We start from the raw sequence: 9,162 nt of genomic DNA, 5'->3' as shown, positions 1-9,162 counted from the left end.
ATTGTCAATTCGATGTGGAAACCACTTCGTTATGGAAAAGGAATACATCGCATATAAAACCCTCTACCAATGATGGTCTACCGTTTAAAAGTTAAAGTCATATGCCCCTATGTTTCTAAGGAAACATACTGTCCTCAAATTTACATTGAGCAACAAAAGTATTTGTTGAAAACAACTAAAGAGCTACATAATGCTTTGAAGGAAATTTTTTGAAATAATTCATAAAATTCTCTCCTCAAACATGAAGTTCAGTGGATTAATCCACTTACTAGACTATTGAATTAGAATTAGTAGCTCCAACAAAGTTATGTTGCAATTAGAGCACATGTTTCTCAACTTTTGTGTAAGGACTCATTTAAAAGGGTGTTGGAAACTTGGTATACACATTTACTGAGAACGGTACAAGCAATGGAATGTCGTATCATATAGTAGCAACCAACTACAAGATATATAAAGAAGAGTATAAAGGATAACAAACTCAATATATGTTAAAATAAGGTCATACCCATGCTTGTCAAATTAACACTCTAAACTTATAATCATCTTCATGAACTGTAACTTAAATGATATACGTCTTCTTTTGTTACGTAGTAAGGCGTAAGGCCACGCCACTTATTACATGAATCTCTCAAGGAAATATATAACTACTCGTTGAATTGTTTCCTTATATAATACCATGCGATGATTATATCCTTACTTGTAATAGCCGAGCGAAGAAATGCTCAATCTTTTTTGCCTAACTGGTATTAAGATTAAAATTCACATGAGCTCTGTAAGAACCAAAAGCTAGTCACACTTTGTTAAGTTTCTATAAAGTCTGTGCAAACAGTTATTGTACGAAAACTAACCGTGAGAATAGGAATGCATATTCAAATTACCTCTAATGAATGTGAAAGGAAACATATTTTAAAGAAATAATGAGCCAATTAATCTAGTGAACTGTAAATCACTAACACTTGAATAATTTAATTCATATCGTCATTGACAATATAATGTTGGGAATTAACTCATTCAGGTTTTGACATAACCACAAAGATACTTTGGTTGTGATGTGATGTTCTGTTTTGAAAAAACTCAAATGGACATCCTTTAATTTGAGTGAACAAGAAAATGGGAATAACAAAGATTGAAAGAATGCAAAGTGATGGCATCTCTTACAATCAACTCTTTCTACAGTACTAGAAACACCACCTCCGCTCCTGTTATGCTTTTAAAGTAATAAAGCATGTAACTCATTTTACAAAGTCATTCTTTGGTGATTGAGACCATCCTAACATGCAAATGGTAAACAACCCATTTTTCCAAAAGAAACAAGGTGATATTTGTGAACATATCCATGTAGAATGCAGACCATTCAAGTGATTTATGGCTCTGGTGGATGATTTGAAGTGTTGAATTAATTATTTTTCACAAGAAATTATGTGTTTTTGAAACAATCCTAACACTTGTTATACATGTAAGGGATCCTCACCTCCTCTAAATGCTAGAGAGTCTGCATCAAAAGGACTTGATGAATATTGCATGTTTAATAGGATCAGTGTGTAGTATCTTATACCCAATGGTCTCGCATAGACTACCATCAAATGTTACAGATGATGTCTAAGGCATAGGTCATGCATAAAAACCTACCTTTTATTGCTTTGGGGATATGCAATATTAACGCATTTTTACCTAATTCGTTTTAGAGCCCAATATTAGTCAACCTTTTCTGCGTACCAGTTGGCAACTGGATATCTTACGCATTTTTGGTTGTACTATATATCTTCCATTACGAGTCAACATCATACTATGATGGGTCACGGAAATGATTAAGTAGTTATATTGGATATTTACTCTCAACAATTATCCGCATTTTAAAACCTTTGGCAGGAGATCTCTTACCACTAGATTTGCGGATTGTCATTTTAATGATACAGTATTCCCATCGTTAGGGGGAGATAAGTGATTTAAAATATTTCGTGTGGTTGTAGTAATAAAGGTTCAAAATCTCGGACTTGTGAAGTTAATGGATTTTTAGATTTATAAAAATTATATACACAAAGATATTAACAATGGTGCAAGAGGTACTGGGGTTTAGGATTCCACCGAATTCATTTCTTAAGGTTCAAATAATGATTCTTTTAACAATTATAGCTCAGTAAATATATAAAATATATTGACTCTTATTTTTGCCAAGATAAATTCTCCAAATATTAGATGTAAATGTTAAGCATGAGGCATCAAATCATCTAAGCTAAGCATGCCGCATCAAATCAAATGACAACTAATTTTTTCAAATCATAATTTCAATTAAAATAATTGCAAAAGTCATGAGAAGAATTAAATATAATTACCCAAGTGTGAAATAAGGCTTTCTCCATCACCCCAGTGTTGGGGTTTAGCTCCTCATATTAATCATAATCTCAAAATACACGTATTAAGCTCAAAAAGTTGATTAAAGGGAGTAAAACAAGTGAACAGAAAAATTGCAACAGAAATAACTGTTGCAAAGGCGCTGTTCACCGTTACAAAAAGAAGAACGATAAAAAGATAAACTGTTGTTGTAGCGTTTTAAGACCCACACTACGACCCACGAGCCGCTGTCGCTGTCACTGTTTAAGATTGACTGCTCTGGCAGGTCCGTTCTTCGTGTTCTTCAGGCGTATTAATGGCAGCAGCAGGTAACTTCTCTGCAACTCCTCCTGCGCCTCTCTGCTCGCCTCCAAACCTCCCCAAAACTCTCGACCCACCATTTTAGTAGACACAAAGATCATATTTATACTCAAAGACACGCTGAAATCCCTCGCCATAACTCCAAATAATTCGTCTTTACTCGGCAGTGAATAACATTATTTTTGAATATTTTCTTACCAGATTTAAAATTTCACACGTAAACTTCGATCCTGCACGCTCTAGTAAGCCTTATACATGCCTCATAAGTCATCCAACTCCTCCAAAACACTTCCATGCACAACCAAAACACACAAAACACCGTGTACAGGTCGTGTTCACTCCGTGTAGCTCTGTTTTGAGATCGAGAATCAAATCGATATTTCCAGCCAATTCCGATAAAATTCGACACCCAAACTATCTTCCATAGGCTAAATCACATCTTTCTGCCAAAATTCAGCCATTGAATCGACCTACAACTACTTCATTTCTTCGATCGAAAATTCTCCTGAACTGTGAACATTTTCCCGTCAATTTTCAGTTTTCAAATTGTTGAAGAAGGTGCCCCTTATCCTTGACTGGGGTGCGAATATCAGATGCCTTGGGGGTGACCTGGGGGTGCCCCTTAGTAATTAGGTTACCCCTTATCCAAACTTGGGAGTCCGAATAACACGTGTCCTCCGGGTGCCAAAATCAACTTTTCGAGCCGAATTTTCTTAAAATATTTATTTCCAAAAAAATACCTACAAATACATAAAATAACAAAATTAGTACAAAATCGAGTGCCAACAATATATAGTATTGAGAACAAATTGGAAACAAAAATGTGTCTATCAATAAGAAAAGGTATTTTCTAAGGGAACGGCAGGAATTGTCGTGGTGTGTTCCCATTGTGTCTCATATTGATTCTTGTACTCCAAAAATGTAAATGTGAAGTGAAAAAAATAATCGATTTCAAAAAGTCCACTGACATCGGCAACGTGACAAGATCATACATACCAGCTGCAAATGTGCCTGCAAGTTTAGAAATACTCAGCATGAGGTACACCATAGACTAAGGTGTTACAACTGCACTTGGTGGAAGTGTGGTTGAGGCCGTGACTTCATAAAGGAAGATGAAGAGACCACCAGGTTCGATCAATGCTCACCTAGAAAGTAAGTAGATGATTAAGGCACAACCTAATTTGTATCATTAATGAAATCATCTCATTTGATTGTCTCTGACTATGTCCATGAATCAATACTAGAGGGCGCTCTGAAGTTTAATGATTCCAGACAACAATGAAATCCTGAAGGATTATGAGAACACACACAAGTTAATTGAAATATCGTGCGAGCATACTAATGATTATTATTTTTATATACAGTTGCTCAAAGAATTAGAGCGCGATGAGATCGAACCATGCTCCCTCTTGTTTAATTTAACAACGAGCATATTTAGCCCACACAATCCAGGTAGAACTTGGTTCGTCGATAAATATACAGGTATTTGGTGTGGTGGAGATAACCAACTAAGTGTAAAGCCTATGGGACATACATGATTATTTGTCACCAAGCGCAGTGAGAAGAATGAATTCTTAAAGTAAAAAGTCTCTCCTTGTGGTGTGAGGTATCTCACAAAGACCTGGAATTGTTTACTATGTTGTAATGAACGTTATAACATTATGTTACATAGATGGCTTGGTAGTTTCAAACGGACTTGAAATGCAGCATTTTTATGTGGTTATTACGTATCTTAACAAGGATTAAGGGATAAATATTTTTACAAAAGTGCATAACATCCTTTTTGTTACCCAAATCAAAAGACTTTAAACCACAAAGTACATTTCAAATTAGAGTGGAACGCTCCCTTAAGGATTGAAATAATATGACGGATTCGGTATACCCGTCTAAGTGACTATTTGATTGGGAAGGGATAAAAAATTAAGGTATTTTCTCTGTGTACTCATAAAGAAAGTTTTTGAATTGGAATTGTAGATATCTATGTCGATGATATGGACATGGTATGTACTCTTAATGAAAAAAGAGATTTTACAAGCTGCTTGAAATTCGAATTTGAGATGAAAATCTGGGAAAAGCTCGATCGAACACAGAGCTTGTGGTATATTATTCCACTAGTTTTCATATGACCAAAGTTGTCAGGAAGTTTAACAAGGACATGCATACTGCTAGCACTCCATGATTAGTCGAGGTTCAAATGTAAGTAAATGACCATTTCTTTTAAAGAAACATGGAAAAGATGTGTTGGGAGATGAAATTCCAAGGATATGATATCGACATATTTAAACTCCGAAATGTGAAGTTGTGTTGTACTCTTTTTCCCTTCGATCGAGATTAGTTTTTCCCATATGGTTTTTGTTGTTCGGTAAGGTTTTTAGCGAGACAATGATAACAACACTAGGTATATGTTGAACTTGAAAACCTAAAAGACGCGTTGATATTACTGAAAATATTTGAATCATGGATGTTAGAGAACTGCTCGGTCAAACTCGCAAGCGTTGTTATCTCAAGCTTGTTGTCAAGTTTAGTTGCCAAAATTATAAGTCTTGATTTCTAGTCTACCTATAGCTAACTCTCGGATTCGGATAGAAAGTGTAGTTGATCATTAGACTTCACGGCATTCATTGATCAAAGACGAAGAACTACTAAGGGGAGCTTGTGGAACTTCATCAACAAAAGGTATGTGGAGACTTGAACTCATCTATCAATCAAAAGTCTATCTACTCTAACTCATATTTGAGACAAAAGTCGTATAGCTATATAGACTTCAATTATACACATTTGATATTTCAAGTTAAGTTTAACTCGCTTACATATTTCTCGAAATATGTGTTGGTAAGCTTTTGCTTTAACCAAGTTCATCTTATATTCTTGAAGAAAGTCAAAAGATGATCATGTGAAATCGTATTGTAACATTTTACATGATTTGTGTGAGACAGTCATTTGATGTAGACCCCGTATGTTTTGTATTGATCATTCGATCACTTGAAAATTGCTTTGAAGCTAATAGTTTGTGTGAGACAGCTATTGTTGTCTTCTAAGAATGTTTCAATGATTGAAATGGGAGTTTAGAACACTTAACCATAATTGGATTATGAGCACAGTATGCGTACTTGTATATGTGTTGATCCAAGACCGGAATGTAGTATGCATACCCGTATGTGTACTGACGAGGTCGGGTAAAGTCTGGGAGCTAGAGTATGCGTACTTGTACGCGTACTGGCGTAGTCAGGTGAAGTCCGGGTACTATAGTATGCGTACATGTACGCGTACTGGATTCAACTGAAGTTTGGAAGTGTAAGACAGTATGCGTACCCGTTTGCATACTGACGAACACAGTCTGAGTCCGACTACTTAGGTATGCGTACCCGTTTGCATACTTGAGGTGGTTATGTTCTAAAATCGGTTTGTTCATGAACTAATACATTTATATAATAAGGAATGCAATCTTTTGCAAACCGTGGTTATGATGTTCATGAATTGAATCGAGTGAATCAAAATCGAGTTTGCTTCAATTGTGTCTTATATACTTCTATGAGAATATAAACAATTGAACAACTCTAGAATTAGTTTCATTTGAGTCATTTGAACTAGTTTTGGTTAAGATGAATGAGGTTGATATGAAAGTGTTCATATGGCTAACTTCAGTTAACTATTGTTGAGCCAACAAAGGTGTACACGTTTTGGTACGGTTACTCATATCTAAATGAAATTGTTAGAGCACTGCTCGGTCGAACTCGCAAGCATTTCTATCTCAAGCTTGTTTGTCAAGTTTAGTTGCAAAAAACTATAAGTCTTGATTTCTAGTCTACTTATAACTAAGTCTCGAATTAGGATAGAAAGTGTAGTTGAGCTCTAGACTCCACGACGTTCATCATGCAAAGACGAAGAACTACTCAAGAAACTGGTGGAACTTCATCGACTAAAAGGTATGTGGAGACTTGAACTTATATATCACTCAAAAGTCTATCTACTCTATCTCCTATCTTGAGACAAAATTCGTATTGCTATATAGACTTTGATTATACACATTTGCTATTTCGACCCGAGTTTATCTAGCTTATCTATTTCTCGAATTATATGTTGGCAAGCTTTCGCTTTGACCAAGTTCATCTTTACAAGTGACGAAAGTCATGTTGATTATTTCAATATCTTGAAAATCGCTTTGATGAAAAATAATGTGTGAATAACCTCTATTTAACATCCTCCAAGAATGTTTCAATGATTGAAATGAGAGTTTAGAATATATAACCTTGAATGGATATAAACATTGTATGTGAACTCATACTTGTGTAAGTCCAAAATCCTTGAACTAAAGTATGCGTACTTTACTGGTTCAAGATGTCCGGAAGCTCAGTCCGCGTACCCGTACGCTACTGCCGGAAGTTCACATCCCGTGAATTTCTGCTGGAGCTTGTGAACTGAAAACAAACTCAATCCAGGTACTTAAGTATGCGTACTTGAGTGGGTTATTTTTTAAAAACGGTTTATTCATGAACTAAGACATATATAAACTAAGGAATGCGTATTTGCAAACTGTGGCTATAATGTTCATGAATCGATTCGAGTGAATCAAAACCGCTTTTGTTTCGATTGTGTCTTATATACTTCTATGAGATCTAAGCAATTGAACAACTCTCTAACTAGTTCATTTGAGTCATTTGAACTAGTTTTGTGTTATGTACCTAGATGTACATAACAAGGTTAGATAGATAATTTGATAGTAATCCCTTGAAGAACAGAGAAATCTGATTCAGAGAACCAACCTAAGAGGGAGAAGAGATCTAAACTAAACTGTATTTTCATTAATTCATAAATTGGATAATCCTTTCATATATAACTCCTTTTTCCACCCTAGCATCTAACACCGGCATTAACCCATGTGGTTCGCATCCAACCATTCCTTACATTGATAAAGACACTCATTCCTACACTAAATACTACCAAACACAACTATTACTAAAGACAGGCGGTAACATGATATGGGCACCCTCTCTCACATAGTAGGTACATGACATTCCCTTCCCCTTCAAAACATCCTTGTCCTCAAGGATGAAGGTCTAGGTTAAGGATCACAAGATAATTTGGCTGAACAGGCACTCCTTTACCATACCGGGTACATAACATGAGCCCACCGTGAGTAAATGTCGTGGCAGGACTTTTAAGTACGTCATTTCCATGCCCAGCACAAACTGATCTCCCCAGTATTTGACTTCCAAAAGTAAAAAGGCCCATTATCCCCAAAATCTCCTGTATGAAGAGGCACACACAAAAGCACCCCTTGAAACTGCAATAGTTGCTTGCGAAGTACCGACAAAAGAAAAGTCTATGATTAATAGAACCACCAGTTTCAGTCTTGAACTTATACACGCTGAGATGACGCAACCTGGTCACTATTTCTTTAACATCCAAAACAGAGGTTGTATCCTTTGGCTGCACAAGAACTGTACTAAAGTGCCTCACCACATCTGTGAGTACTATACAAAAAACTCCCACGGCAGTACCCAAGTTCAAACTGTGTTTCCTCATGAGAATTTCTACAAATTGCTTTGATTGCTCATATACCAAAACATAAATCTCTACTTCACCTGTTGTTAGAAGAGGGAAAGTAGAAGCAGAATATTCCTTGGATGGAAACCAATTTAAATGTCCAGCTAGACCATGGATACGCACCAGGATATAAACAAGCTGGATGCCACTATTTGTTTCAATTTTCCAGCTCAAAAAGATTACCAACAACAGCATATGTGGTGTTTGAATCACCGTGCTCACAAGCTTTCGTCCCATTATCCTGACAAGCCCACAAGGTTGCGACTGATAGACCCCATGATAGGTTACAGTGATAACACTAGGATATGTGTCGAGTAGAATACAAATATAAAGAACCGCCATGGAAGAATTCACATGGCTAATTGTACCTGCACTACCTCTCAACCATTCAGAAGCATTAAGGGAACCATGTTCACGAATATAATCCTCGCGACTGCTCCATAAAACGTCCATGTAAGAAACAATCCAAAAAATCTTAGCATGAGCAGTCCAATTTGCATCAAAGTAGGAAATAGAGAATTTAACTTTCATTTTAGCACTTCTCAAACTCCATATATCAGGTGGAATCAATCTGAATTTCCACCTCATGTATCCATAAAAACATACACCACCATTAACCACTACAAGCATCCTTTTAATTTTCACCTTCTCTATAGGAAATTCTTCTCAGCCAGAATTATATTCATTACTACCACAAACTGTAGAGCCAAGTTGTTCTGGTATCCCGGTGAAAAACAAAGTAAAAACAATGCCACTTGCTACACTGCACAAACTGAGATTAAGAAAGCATAATTTGATCCCCTGCTGCAAAGACTCATGACACAGTTTGCTGGCATTAAGAGAAAGAAACACAGACTTACAGGTGAGTCTCTTTGAGCTCTGTGATATACCATTATACTGCTTCACAATAACACAGATCGTCAAAGATATTTGTGAACCCCGCCCCCACTCCCCCCCCACCCC

The sequence above is a fragment of the Papaver somniferum genome, chromosome 4 (genome assembly GCF_003573695.1).
Source record: "Papaver somniferum cultivar HN1 chromosome 4, ASM357369v1, whole genome shotgun sequence".
In the NCBI taxonomy this organism is placed as follows: Eukaryota; Viridiplantae; Streptophyta; class Magnoliopsida; order Ranunculales; family Papaveraceae; genus Papaver; species Papaver somniferum.
This window is presented reverse-complemented; position numbering follows the sequence as displayed.